Genomic DNA, 15081 nt, shown 5'->3' with positions numbered 1-15081 from the left:
TTTGACAGCTCCCTTTTCCCTGTCCCAGAAGAGCTATCTTGTTTAACCTGAAAGACTTGCTTTCTTCTTTCCACCTTCCGTCCACCCTCTGTGGTTTATGTTGCAACTCTTTCTCTGTTATAGGATGCCTTGGGAATGAGGAGGTATTCTGATAAGGGAATCTGGGGGAAAATCTTGCTAAAGTTGTTCTTCAGGCAGAGCTAAATCTGTCACTTGTGAGAGATGTTTTGTCAGTTTAGAACAGTTTAAGGGAGGGAGAGGTATCAAAAAAATGTGCCCCTTTTGTAAACCAGAAAACAATGTTGATTTTTATAAATGAGAAATGAGAACAAAAAGCATAGGTTCTGGAGTGTTTGTGGTCCCTTGCTTTTACAGTGAGGAAGATGGGTAACAGTTTTCTGTCAACTTCTGAAAGCCAGGCTGGTTCCATCAGCAGTGGTGTGTTGTAAGCTGGATTTCATTTCTCCAGTCCTGTTTTCAGGGCATTGGGATTTAACCAGGTAGCACTGACAAAAAGCCTTTTTCAGCTCTTCTTTTTTTTTTTTGTGTGTGTGTGTGTGTTTTGTTTTTCTTTTTTTTTTGTTTGTTTTGTTTTTGATTGAAGAAAGACTGCTACCTCGGTTTGCCAGACCTCTGTTACTGATCCCTGAAAGAATGAATGGAATTTTAGGTGTTAGTTTAGAAAAGCAGTTTTAATTGAAAACTGGAAAAAGGTGTTCTTTTGAAAGCAATGGTAACAAATGTTCCAGTTTAATTTCTTGCATGGACTTTATGAAGAATTGGTGCCCAGCTCCTGAGCCAGGTCCATAAGTTGATTATCAGCAACATGAGGTGAGTTGATGGGTTGTTCCAGGAATTGTTGGGTTTTGCTATTTAAACTGGGTTGTCTGTAATGGCATTTACTGATGACAGTGACACTTCTTGATCACTTTTAGTTTTTAAGACCATAAAATTATTGTTCTAATACTGTTTTGCCCAGAAAAGCTGTGACTGCCCTATCCCTGGCAGTGTTCAGGGCCAGGATGGATGGGACTTGGAGCAACCTGGTCTAGTGGAAGAGGTCCCTGCCCCTGGCAGGGGGGGTTGGAACTGGATGAGCTTTAAGGTCCCTTCCAACCCAAACACTTCTGTGTTTTTATGAATACAGTTGTGCATTGTTTAGTTTCCTTGATCCACTCTTGTACATGAGTGGCTTTCCTTTTCTTTCTCCCCGCTAGAAAGTGATGTTTTTTTGCATTATGGAGGTTAGGAAAGTCTGTGGGGTTTAGGCTTCTGTTACAGGACAGTAAGTGAAGAAATCTTTCACAAATAGGTATTAATTTTATGGGGCAAAAGAATTTTATTTATCCTGGTGGATGGCTGTAAGAGATTGCAGAGGTGCATGTGACTTGGGTAGTTTTTGTCTTTGTAGCTGCTTCAACAGTTTCAGCCTTACCAGTATGTGACCCCCTCTTGCTGAATTCAGATAAAGATAGCAGTTGTGAAGTAAATAGCATTTGAACAAATAGCAAGAATTTGAATAAACTTATGTTTATGATCATAAATATATTTGTGATCAAAATTGACTGTTGAAGATTGAAATGTGATTTGGACAGGTTTTTTTGTTTGTTTGTCCCCCGTCCCCCGTCCCCCCCCCCAATCTTAGCTTTGTGCTGACTTGGAACTGAGGTTTATTCATCAAGTGGAATTACCTCTTTTGGAGCCCACATTCAAAGTGTGATAGTAATAATGCAGACAGATTGCCAGCAAATGTAAACTGCTAATCAGGAGAAGCATTCTTTAGATATTAGTATCACTTTACATAATCTTTTGAATTACTGGTATGGCATTTGGGTAAATTACCTGTCTCATGCTTTGATTTCAGCTTTTTCGGTGAAAAATGAAAAGACGCTTCAAACAGTGCTGCAGAGAAGCTGTAGTCTGAAGGGGAGATGCTTTCGTAGTCTTAATACTAGTAAAAATATGATAGTGTATTCTTCAGCTTATGCGCTCTTTATTACTTTGGTTAAAATTGGTTTAACTGCCTAGGCAGCATGAGCTTGCAAATCTTTTGCTGCTTATGGTAGGAAACCTTTGTTAAAAGGACAAGGTGAAATACATTGCTCTGTGCTCTTTGCATGGAGCTACAGGAAGAATGGAAAGACTGGACTACCAAAGTCGCTTTGCAGAAATTACTGACAAGTAACAGGCTTTTATCTCTTTGTCCAAAGCTTCATTTCTGATACGTAAGAAAAAGTTAAGGCATAAAATTGGGAAATCTCAGCTCCTTAAGGTAGAACTTTAATTCTGTTCTCATTTGTTATGTTGTCCTGCAGGTATATATCTGGATATTTATGAGTGAGGGAAGGGTGTTATGGAAGGCTAGGAAATACTGCTTAATGTGGAGCGTAAGTGTAATAGCATGTGAATGTGAAACATGAATCTCTGGAATATGTTGGAAATTACCTTGAACGCATGTAAGCTGTGACTTGGGAAAGTATCCCTATCATGCAAGTGTTCCAAGGGAATTTTCACACGGCTCTTGCTGGCTTGTGTTTTAGAACTTTTCAGAATAGTGAAATGTGAAATACTCTTAAACACTCTTCCTGGTCTCTGGTAGCACTCTGCATTAGGTGAGACAGCATGAAAAATTAATTTGCGGAATCTGTGAGGAGTGTATAAGCAATGGAGAGATGCAATCAGGCGGCAGCATGTAAATGAACAGCTGACTTCAGCACAGTTGCTGTGTACAAATGGGATGTTCCTGTGTGACTTCAGGGCTACAGAGAAATTGTGGTTGAGCTGGATACTCGAACAGCTCTGGACCTGTAGTTAACAAGCAGCCAGCTAATACAGAAACTCTCCCTTTAAGGAGCAGTAGACTTGACAGAAAATCACTTGTAGCAGCTAAGCTTCACTTCCCTCCCACCCCAATTTGCAATGCCACCAGTAAAGTGTGTACTCTAATAGATCTGTAAGCTGGAGCAGTTAGGTTTTCTGGTGTCTAATAAAGTATAAGCACTGATTTGAAGCTGCTTTGTGCCTTGGTCAGTGGCTATGTTTAGCACCTAATGGTGTCTAATATGGTTGAGTTAATGCTGCAGATTTTTTTTTAAGGGAAAAGTAGAGAGGAGTTAGAAGGGCGCCTGGACTTGTCCATTTGTATTTTTTAAGAGATTGTGTATCTTTGGAAGCTGTAACCTTCTGCTGGATCTAGTTGAAATTAGAAATGGGTTAAAAAATTGATAAGGACATCAGAACAGGAACATTTATGGACAGAACTTCTTTCCTAATAAATTAAGAGTAATTGTAAATATGAGAATGTGCTGTAATGAACTTATTAGCTTTTCATGTGTTAATCTCTTCTCAGTTTTACCCCTACAGTATCCTAGAATGCAACTCATGTTTTTCAAGTGTTGCTTAACTGAACTCTGTTTTTAAAACAGTATTTACAAAGGAGCTGGTGAAATGATTATTTTGAGTATTTTAGGGAACAATAATGCTTTCTTCTGTTACATATTATGCTGAAGAGTGTTCCAAGAAGTGACTTCTTTTTTGACATTTTTGTTCTCTTTTTCGTCATGTGGGTGATAAATCTTTTGAGTATGTGACCTTCTATTAATGCAAAATTTTAATGATTTTTGATTGGTTGCTTTGGACACTTTTCCCATCTATTCCTGTTAAAGGAGTACATTAGTCAGGTCTCTGTAATACTTTTTTTTTTAACTAGCTCAAAACTTTTTTTTTTTTAATAAAGCAATTTTTGCAAATGAGAGAGTTACAGTAATACCAGGCTTGTTCAGAGAGTAAATGTTTAAGAAAAAATCAAGGAAACTTTTGTCCCCGTATCACTCCTCACATTGCTCTCAAAAAATGCATATTACTTAGAAGACTCAAATACAGCAGTCAACCCCGTGCTTCTAATGTGACAGTACTTTGAAAGCTGCAGGGTGTTTTGCTTGTCTCTTCAGGTAAACTTAACACCCAAATTCCTGTTTGTAGTTGAACCTAAGTTAGTATTTTGAATTAATTTTCTGCCTTCTTAAAAGACTTAAAAATTGTAGTCTTGGTGACAGTCTAATAATGATCAAAGGGCTGGGCTATTTGCCTGTTCCTTACAACTTTTTCTAAGGGCTTTAACACCAAGTATGAATGGATGAGGGAAATCTCAGATCTTCACTTGCCTTTACACTTCAGTAGTGAATGGTTTATATTGCCATGTTGTGTCACCCAGATCTACCATCTGTTTTGTGTCCTTGGTGCACCTACTGTTTCAAAATCTGGCTACTCTGATTCAGTGCATTTTATAGGGAGACTTCTTTCTGCTTTTATGTAAATACTGAAGTATATGCAAGGTACTATGACTTGACTAGCTGTTCATATCTGTTTCTTTGCGCAGAGTTATAGATGGGAGCTGTTTTGAGAATCAGACTCTGTAAAGCCTTGGTTCAGTGAATGGTCTTACCAGTTTGGCATGTGGTACTCAGTTATTCCTGAGAAACCTCTTTTTGAGCATTTTTTTTGTGGATTGCACTGGAGTAAATCATGTTGTGACTGCCTTTCTGCAAGGCAGGTGTTCTTGCTGCCTGAAGGAACTCTTTTTTTTTTTTCTGCTCCAGCTAAAAGCAAGTACAATAAAACTGCCAGGCTCCCATATTTCTTTCCCCCTTCTTCACTCCTGTGTTGCCTCTTTAATTTCTGGCACAATGAAGAGAGTTTATTTACTTAGCAAACTCCCCTCAGCCTTCAGAGAATCATTGCAGGTTAGATGAAAGCAATGAATTTTCTAGGTTAAAGTGATCCGTAATCCGATTTATTAAATACACTAATATTGATACTTACAGAAGCCTTGACCTGTATCAAAATATAGGAATTTACCTTTTAACCTAGAATTATAGTGACTGTAATGTACTATGAATGCTGTTTCCACCTCCACCTTCAAATCTAAACTTCAGCTTAGTCTGCGTGAAATAATGCAGGATGCATTTTCCTCCCCTTTTTCTCTTGATGCTAAGAAGGGGACTTTGCTTATTAAATGAGACCGATGGATGGTACTTCAGCACAAACATTAATTAGCTTGGGTTTTGAGGCTTTTTTAAGGTTTTATCTAAACCCCAGATGAACTTGAATTTCCTCATTTGCACCCATAGCTGAAAATTACTCCCTCAAACTTCCAACTTAAGCAGAGGCGGTCATACAAGGATTTTAAGACAAAGCCCCCACTAAGGCAGAGTTTACATACCTATAATATAAAGTATAATATAATAGATGATACAGGGTTTCTTTTTAACATGACGCAAAAATAATTGCCTTCGAAGGCTGGGGATTCTACCCTGTTTTGATTTGGGGTTGTTTTTACCCCACAGATTTGAGTTGTCTTAAAAAGGAGCAAGTCATACTCAAGAGTCCTCTGAGGCTTTACTAGTGAAGACCTTCTGCTTTTAATAAGTACTCTGCCCCTGTTGCCTAGTTCCTGTCCTTAACACACTGACCTTTTGTGGTTTTGGCTGGGTTTGTAGTAGTGCTTTCCTCCTGTAAAGGTAGCAGAAAGATTATTGGTTTTAGCTAAACATTTAGAAGTTCTTATGTTGGGTTTTTTCCTCCTCTACTGTGCTGTTAGTGACAACTTCAGCTGTGAGTTTGTGTTAGTCTCTTGCTAAACTTAAGCATTCTTACAGGTAACGGAACTAAATTTTTTTTTTTTATATAAAATTTTATGCTTTTGCCTATAGGAGAAATCAAAATAGTATCTTTCCAACCCATATGTGTTATCTGTAGGGGGGTACGCACATATATACAGAAATATGTACACGTATTTACACAAATATGTGTATGTTGGGTTACAAAAGGATCTGCTGTTAAATAGCACGATGTTGTGTATTTTTTTACACAGAAGAAGAGTTTTGGAGGTGGTACTGTGTATTATATGACATTTATATTGAAGGGTGGAAAAAATAAGGTTACATATTCTGATGTCTTAAAGAGCTGCTTCATGGCACTAGATGCTCATACTGGCCTTTAAAATGAAAGCTAAACCCAAAATAAGCTCAGACTAAAGCAACTTAATGTGACTGCCTGCAGAAAGCAGACAAAGGTAAGTTCTGTGGGGATTCTAGGGAAGGCTGTTCCTCTGGTTATAAGGAGGTTCAGTTAAGGATGCAGATGACTATTTTTGAAGTGAGGGCATTCAGTGAGAGGATATTATATTCTACAGCTTCAAAGCCTTTAATTACTCTTGGTATCTTTTTAAGAGTTCTGTAAGTTAAAAGCATGATTTTGTATGAACTCCAAACTCCCACAGCCTGTAAGAGCCTGTTGGAGTATCAGGTATATTTTTCTGTGGAAGAGAAATTATATGTTTATATCTGTATAAATACATATATAGATAGGTCTGTGTATTTCTATAGATAGAAGTAGCGTGTTGGGGCAGAATATCACTTTTGCAAACAGCCTTGAGGACTCAAAACTTGAATATCTTTGTTTTAAGTCCATCGAAACCAGCATCTGAAAACCTGAATTTCTTCCTTCTGACTTGAAAGTCCATCAAACCCACCTCCTAATAATTAAATAGATAAGAGCATTAAGATAACCTTTACCCAGCCTTCCAAAGCAGTATTATTATCCTACATTTATCCAGTTATTGATGATTTTGCACTAATGTGTAATTGAAAGGTTTTGGCCCCATGAGGAGCAGTGACCGGTCAGTGGTGCTCCTCTGTCACTAGATAGGGCTGCAGGAAGCTTTATTTTTTGCCATCTGTTTTTTTGTGGGCTGCATTTTTGACTTGACCTGAATGTTCTTGGCCTGTAAGGGCAGTGGGTTTAAATGCTGAGCTCAGACTGATTAATAAGGCATTAAGTCAGTTAATTCTTTCATGTTTAAGTGAAGTATTAACACAGTTTTTAGTGGTTGCTGATTTGCATTTTGAGTAACAGAGATGGCTTATGTAAGCAGCACAGATTTTTTTTTTAAACCATTTGTGATGTTTGGTGGTTTTAGTTCTCGGTCTTTAAGTGTGAAGTTTAGAGAAATAAGGTGCTGATCTGCTCGTGGTAGCTATTACAGTGATGAAGAACTGAAGTTTAAAGAAGTAGGTGCTGATCTGCTCGTAATAGCTATTACAGTGATGAAGAACAGGTATTTTACTAACCTAAAGATAGAGGTTGTAAATTAATATGAAGAGTGTGCAAACATGAGGCAGGACAAGTATTTGTGAATGTGGGTTTTTTCAGAAGGGATTTCCTTGTGTCATAAAACAACACTAGATATACTTATCAAGGGGTGGCTTTGCCACTCCTATGGCTTAGTACCTGAGTGCTATCTTGGTGAAACATGTAATAAAGTGGGCTAGGGCTTGAGGAAGGTGAGAATTGTGTCCTCTGGAAATGGTAGTGAAATAACATGACCTGCAACTTCATTTTTCAGTACTTTCTAAACTTGGATATGGTGGACTTGAGCATTTTTCAGTCACGACCATAGCAGCATGTAAGACCAAAGGTCCCACTGGAAGGAAAAAAAGAGCCCTATTTAAATCCTTTTGCTTTAAAAGCTAATTTGAATGTTGAGGTTGCTCTTGTACTTTTGTATTGTATTTACCAGAGTATCAACCACAGACTTCTGTTTTTTTGGAGATGCCATCTATAAAAAGATTTTTCACAAAAAATATCTTCTAAGAACTCAAGAGACTTCATTAAGACCACTTTAATTTTGCATTTGTGGAGAAGTCATAAAGAATCTCTATGGCATTAGTAGAGGAACTGTCTGTGCATTGTGGCCTCTCTGGGAGGTGGCTCCTGAATTTTCAGACACGTTGTGGTCCTTACGGACAGGCAGGTGCTATCTCGCTCTGTTACCAGCTCGTGGTATCTTATCTTTGAGGAATCTTTGTCTTGATTCATGCTCTCTGAGCTGATGTGCCCTTGAAGATTATGTTGGTATTTCTGGTAGATATAATTGCCTGTTGCATTTGTCTTGCTAATCATGGGGTACCTTCTGTCTCTAAAACATGCATATTTGACATCACTGTTGCTTTGAAGATGACAGTGCATAGGTCACTGCTTTTTCTCCATACACTGTGTTAAGTAGTCCTGTGAGTGCTGTTGAGGGTCTGTTCTGACATCTCACTAGGATCTCTAGGGGCTCTGTTTCTAGGGCATATTAACAGCTGTTGGGTTGTACTAAACCTGTTTGTAACAGCATGTCAGAATAGGTGTAGTTTGGGGCATGTGCAGGGAGAAGCAAGATGTAGGCTTCCAGGAGAGGCTATTCATGGGAACTCTTAACAATTGTGTGGGACTTCATACAGTAAACAGAAGTACACCAGGTTTATCTTGGCACCCCCTCCAGCTGTGTAACTTTTGTGTGAGAGGCCATTATTCACATTCCTGGAGGCCAGAACAAGATAGAGAAGTTTATTGCTTGCAGATGGTGCTTCACGTGCAGAAATAAATGATTTCTGCTTGTCCAGATGCAGGACTTACAACCAAGCTGTGTAAGATGTTAACTTTTTAACTGTGCTTACATAAATCTGAGGCTGGAATTCTTGTTTTCTACCAATCATTTTTCTAGAGCTTATTCTGATGTTACATAGATAACATAAAAATTGTTCTTTGCAGATGAGTTACAGTAAAGGAACCAAAATTTACTGACGTAATTTCCTGAACTCTTGTTGCCTGCCTTTTAAAATAGGACTGATAGTGTGACAATAGGAAATGGTCTTCGCTGAGCCATAAAGACTTTTGTTTTCCTTCCATCATATGTATACTTTGAACGAAGTACTGCGCTCGTGATTTTACATGGAAGGAGGATCTGCACAAAGAACAGTTAAAATAATGTTGATACAAGTTTAACAGACACTTGGTGATGTTGAGTTAGTAATTTCCTCTGTAACCTGGGTCGTGAAGTCACAACAGTTTAGCTGGGGATTTTTAAATTCACGTTTCTCTGATCAACAAAATTGAATCTGATGAAATTCTCTAAATTCTCTAAAGTCTTTCTGTAATATTTCCTTCTGAGAATTTTAGGCCATATATAGCTGTTATGTGTATCTAAAGATAACTTCTTGAAAGGCTTCTTTCCATGCCATGGAACATTTCCATGTTAACCACTGCAATATCCACATGCTAGCAGAATTGGATGTGCCAGGACTTAGTGTTAAATTTGGTCCAACTTGTTACTTTGCTAATGGAATTAAACCAATACAAATTGGACACTATTACATTCTAATACTAAAATTATCCCAGTGTATCAGTACATGAGTAGTTCTCTGTTGACACTGATGGTGTTTCCTCTCTGTTATTGTCATAGTGAAAAATAATGTGGCTCTTAGATATGATTTTAAGACCTATGACTGTTCTGAATAAGCATATGCAATGTATTTAAAAGGATCTGTCTGCCTTGTACCACTTCCTCCTGTATTCCCCAGCTCTCCCTGGAAAAATTCAGGGATGTAGTCTCCAGAACACTTTACATTTTAACGTGAAGACAAGAGTTGATACATAGTCAGTTATCCACAGAGATTCAGGCCTGTATGGTGCCAGGTACTGCCATTGTATAAATATTAAATGTGTATTGTTTCATAAAACTGCTTACCCTGAGGAAGTGATTATTTAAATTAATTCTTCAACTGGGAGCATGTTTTTACTAATGCAGCGCATCTTAAGTAGATGTTGTAGGGCTGGAGATGTACGCAGTTGTCCTTTCTTACCAGCCTTGCTCTGCCTGCTTCTAATACTTGTTAGCCATGTGCTTTGAATTAAGAGCATTGCCTTGGAAGATTTTGGGATTTTTTTTTCCTCCTTTTTAAGAGGGTAGCAATATTCTTTTGTTTGGCTCCCCACTTCCACTTGGTGGGTATGACATTGTCCTGGCCACTTGTTCCTCCTGCTGCCCCAGCTCTTGTAATGTTGACTTTACAAGCAAACTGAAGCTTCGCTTCTCCTGTTCAACATAGAAAAGGTATGTTCTTTGTCCTGGAAACTTCACAGACTATGCTAACAGGTCAGTGTTTGCAGTAGAATGACTTAAATCCATTGTATATCCACTTGTGTGTAATTCTTTGCACTGATATCTGTGTTGAACTGCAGGGTGCCAACAGTGATGCCACAGCTTCCCCTGTAGTCATACAGGTGAGGAGTTGATAATGATGAGGGAAGGATCAAACCAAAAAGGCAGTTTATGTTGGGAATGCCTGGTATGACCTAAGCATATGGCTGTGTGGGTGCCGTAGACTTTCTGAAGCTCCCGCCTAACTAATATTTGGGTTAATCTCTAGCTGGTAGAGCATTCAGTTCCACACACTTGATAATCAGAATTTTTGTAGTCTCACCCACCATTCCAAATTCCTATCATTCATCTGTCTATTTTAAGCATGTCTCTTGTGTAGTACTTCTAAAATTACCCAGTGTTTTGACCTGATGGTAATAGGAATATGCGAGTTCCTCCTGCCGCTGTTCAGCCAGTGTATGGCTGCTTACGCCATTCAACTGAGATGATGCTTCCAAGTGGAAGAATGGGGCATTTAAAATGATCTGCTGACTCTTGTTGTATATTTGACCTTTCCATAGCAGGGACCAGCAGGGTTTCAGTTCACCATTGCAGTGCTGAAAGCACAACTTCATTATGTCAGGTTGCATTGCATTGAAATTCTTCACTATGAGGGTGTTGAGGCACTGGCACAGGTTGCCCTGAGAAACTGTGGCTGCCCTATTCCAAGCAGTGTTCAAGGCCAGATCGGATGGGCTTTGAGCAACCTGGTCTGTTGTGAGGTGTCCCTGCCCATGGCAGGGGGTTGGAACTGGATGAGCTTTAAGGTCCCTTCCAACCCAAACCATTCTATGATTCAGTGAAATTCAGCTGTTAATATCTTGCTCCCTGTATAAACCCTGCGAAAGCCTGCTTTGCTTGCCCTTTGCTGCCCAGCCATGTCCCCTCACACAGCTTGTCTGGCCAAGCTCACTGCTCTCTTGGAATATGAATTTTTGTGGAATTGTTTGCGCGAGGGAATGCACCATTTAACAGTGAAACTCGGGAAGGGGGCATTAGAGTGTTATTCAGTAATAGTAGCTGTTCTGCCAGAATGTAAATTATGTCATTGGGATGAAATAATTTGGAAACACTGAGGTTTTAATTCAAATATAAATAAGCCTCTGCTTTTCAGAGAAAAAAGAGATCTGAAAGAGCTGTCACCCCACGTGTTAGTAGAGAAAGACCCAGTTGTGTTTACTGGGGAAGGTAATACGTGCGAGGCAGTGGAAAGGGGCACGTTCCAGTTGTAACATGAGAAACGTAGCCCTGGTTCCTCTTTGTCTGTTCCTCTTCCATTTTCTGATTAATTCTTTTTCATCTGTGCATGAACAGATTTGCATCTTTGCAGTTGCTGTAACAGCTAGGAAAGGAAAGAAGAGTTCCCTCACCTTCTAGGCATAAAATGGTACTTCACAAATGCCAGATAATGTCTTTAGTTTTACTTCCTCTACCTTACTGAGCTGCTGTGTAATTAAAGCTTCAGCTTTCCCATCATGTCCCATACAACCCAAACGTCCCCATTTTTCAGTCTCTCTGTAGTTCCAAGTCTTTTAAATGCTAATGGTGATGAGGTTTTTTGTACAATGGTTTGGGTAATTTATCAGAAGTTTAAAAAAAATCTGTTCAGTGTTAGATGTGTAATTCTGTGAAATGTGAACGAAAAGAGTTCAAAATCAGTTGTTTGCTGATAGACAGTGCTTTGTAAATACTTGTATGGTAGATAGGCCAGTTGCTTAGCAATAACATTAACAGTCATAAGTGTTTATAAAGCAAATATAATACGATATGGTCAACAAGGTATGTGGTGCTTTTTGTATTACTTAAGTGTCCTGATAACCGTTGGAAAACGTTTATTAGAATTACACATGAGCAAGCACCTGACACTTAAGAGCAACAACTTGAGTAAGTAAATCTGATAAATGATGTGCTTGTGTTTTTTAATCTTAAACACCACAACCTAAAACAAGTGGTGAACATGATGACTTTCCAAACACATTAGCTTTGAACTTTGAAATGTTATTTTCAAGGCTTTGATAAATACTCTTGGAATTGGCTTTGGATGTTCAGCCGGGAAGTATGAAGGGCGATAGGTTATGTGATGAAAAGGCTTGTCTCCATGTGCACAGCAAAGCCCTGAGGCACAGCGGCATGTGGGGGAACCCGAGTAACCTTATCGCAGAAACAAGCCCCCTGACCTGGCTCCTGCCAGGGCTGTCACTGGAGATCGTCAGCCTCTGGGGACCTGGGGCCAGGCACTGGGTGAGTAAATGGAAAGGCTCTGCTGGGTCAGCCTGCAGGCTGCGTCAGTAGAGTCACTGTGAGACTAGGGAAAGAACGTTTTGGGATTGTACGCAACTCGGCGTGGGATGCCTAGGGGAGGGGCCAAGGTTGGGGAAAGGGTGATGTTTTGGAAAAAAACAATTGTAGGGAAAACAGAAGGGCAAAGGGATAAAGTGAGCTGGTTGTGTGTAATCAGGTGGCTGAGCAGTATGTTTGTGTGGCCATGCCCTTGTCCTTATCAGTGCAGTCTGGCCTGTCTCCTCATTAAACTATGTTTCTAATAGTTCTTCTGGGGAAGGGGCTACCTCCTGTGCATGCCTGTGGGGGCCTTTGTGCCACCAACTCGAGTCAGACCATGGGTGACAAGGGCCCATGTGGCTGAGTCAAGTGCAGGTGCATGTGTTGGTATGTGGTCATTAGGGGCTACAAAGTGGGACCAGCCTGCTTAGGGACTTGGGAGTGGTGGAGGAGTTCAAGCAAAATGTGCATACATCTGCATGAGACAGCTGGAGGGGCTGGCTACTGGGGGAATTGGGAGTCTGGGCTAACTGCTGGGGAGGCTCCAGAGTCTGGCCAAGCACCCATTTGTGTGTGTATCTGTGCATGAAGTAACCAGAGGCAAGAGGCTCTTGGGAACCAGCTGGGTAGACCAAGAGTCCAAGGCCAGATCGTAGAGAGGTCTGTAGTGAGTGTGTCTACATGTTTTCAAGGTTTTCTGGCTATCAGCAACCAGACTGGGACCACAGGGGCTTGTGTGGCAGCTGGGGAGACTCTCTGGGGATAGCTGCCAGGGAGACAGAGAGTGAGCCCAGGGCATCCATACCATCTGTGTCAGTGCAGACATATAATATATTATGTATTAATACAATATAATTATACATAATATAATATATATAATATATATTATATATTATATATATTATATAATTATTATATATTATATTATATTCTCCTAATGAACTTTCTGCCTGATCGAGAGGAGCAGGAAGAGGCTGTTGGTGCTGCTTGTGTTTACTGAAGTGCTGAGTTTGTGCTGACATGTGTGGCCAGCTGTGTATGCATGCCTTTAAGGAACATGTGCTTGGCCTTGGAACTGGGCTGGATCTTGGGCCAGGGACTTAGGGCTATGTCACTGCTGCTGGATTTGGCAGCTACTAATAAAGGGAGGTGGGTCTGAGAAGAGATGCTGAGGCTGTTTGAAAAAATCTCTCCTTATTAACATCATCTCAGATGTTCAATTTAAGCTTTAATAAGGAGATCTACTTTAGGAGGTAGTAAATCCAGTTTTCAAATGTACTGTGCTGATGAAAAGAATCAAGCGTAAGGGAGTCATGGAAAACTGTTTAATGTAAAGATCTACAGATGCTGTGGCTTAAATAAAGTCAGAAGTCTGATTGCACAGTTTATAACTTTTTATTTTCCAAATTATTTATATTCAGGTTGGTTTAAAATAAAATGTTACATGGGCATACTGTTTGACAGCATTGTTCCCTTGCTAGGCCTCTACCGATTGGGTTTTCAGACTGTTGGTCTTTTTTTAGACTACCTAAGCAAAATTCAGGGTGCTAATGCTGACCTTGGAGCCTTCTCTCTGCATGTGTCCCCCAAAGAACAACCCAGTGTCTCCAGTTTCTGGGATAGTCCTCTGTTTTGATTTAGTGGGGGTTACAAATCATATTAAGCCTGTAACAAGTTTCTCTGTAATGACACAAAACCCCCCTTCATGTGAACAAAAGCAGTCATTCATAAAACCTTTTAGACACTTAAACTGTTCTTTTTCAATAATATTGTCTAATCTGCAAGTTGACAGCTTTTAAAAAATGTTTTGCTTTGGTCAGTTCTCTCGAGCACCTATTTGGCTGAAGGACAGAACCATCAGACAAGAGAAAACAGGAAAGCTACTTGCAGTGAGCATGTGGGTAAATGATGCTGTTGTGCTCTATAGAGCCTTGCTGCAAGGCTGTTTCAAAATGTCACAGGCGCTGCGTAAATAGGTTGCTGTTGTATTCAGCCATATTCTCGTACCCAGTACAGATAACACGTATCACCTTTTAATTTCATTTTTCAGTTACAGTCAGGCCTCTGGAGAAGCTCACATTAGACATTCAGCATCACTTCAAAGTCTCATTTTATTTTAAAGCAACTGATGTAGGGGGAAAATGAGGAATGGTTTGCTTCATGTGTATTTACTGCTAAAAAATCTGAATGACTTGTGCTATTTGAGGAATGGTATGCAGCTTAGTAGCTGAAGACTGATGTAACACGTTAGGAAAGAGAGTTAAAGGTCTCCGATATCTTAATGTGCAATGTGGAATAAATAAGTCAATGCAATATATAAAAGCTGAGGAGGTTAGTGAATCTGGAAAGAACTGATTTCTTTTAAACTCTGTAGGGTGGAATGCCTGCCTCATGAAGATGGGAGAAAGGTCCTCTGCTAAATATAAGATTAAACATCAGAATGAGTTTTTAAAACTAGAAGTGCCTCATCTTTAGGGGAAGAAGAAAGAGATTAATTTCAGGAGAGGAGCCTTTTGGAAAGAATGTGTTATGCAAACCAAGTTTCCAGGGAGTCTGTAGACAAAACAGACTTTAAGTCTTGATAATGCAAAATGACTCGTGTCCTAGTGCAATTATTGGAGTGTGTATGTATTATCAGTAAACTGGTATAAAGGATTAAGTGAATCTTTGAAAAAATCTTTTTGTGAGTGTTTGGACAGATTGAATGAGCCTTTTGTGACACCAGTGTATTGGAAACAAGGTTTTTGTGCTTCAGAGGACCTGTAACGTTCTGGATC

At 39.6% G+C, this 15081-nt stretch overlaps 1 protein-coding gene across 2 annotated transcripts in view; it reads left to right on the top strand.

The window, feature by feature from the left end:
* Nucleotides 1-15081, top strand: part of TSC22D1 (TSC22 domain family member 1) — a 95479-nt gene that overhangs the window by 42929 nt on the left and 37469 nt on the right. The window lies entirely within an intron of this gene.

This window comes from Lathamus discolor, chromosome 4 (genome assembly GCF_037157495.1).
Source record: "Lathamus discolor isolate bLatDis1 chromosome 4, bLatDis1.hap1, whole genome shotgun sequence".
Classification (NCBI taxonomy): Eukaryota; Metazoa; Chordata; class Aves; order Psittaciformes; family Psittacidae; genus Lathamus; species Lathamus discolor.
The sequence above is the reverse complement of the archived record's forward strand: the minus strand, read 5'-3'. Positions and strand labels throughout refer to the sequence as shown.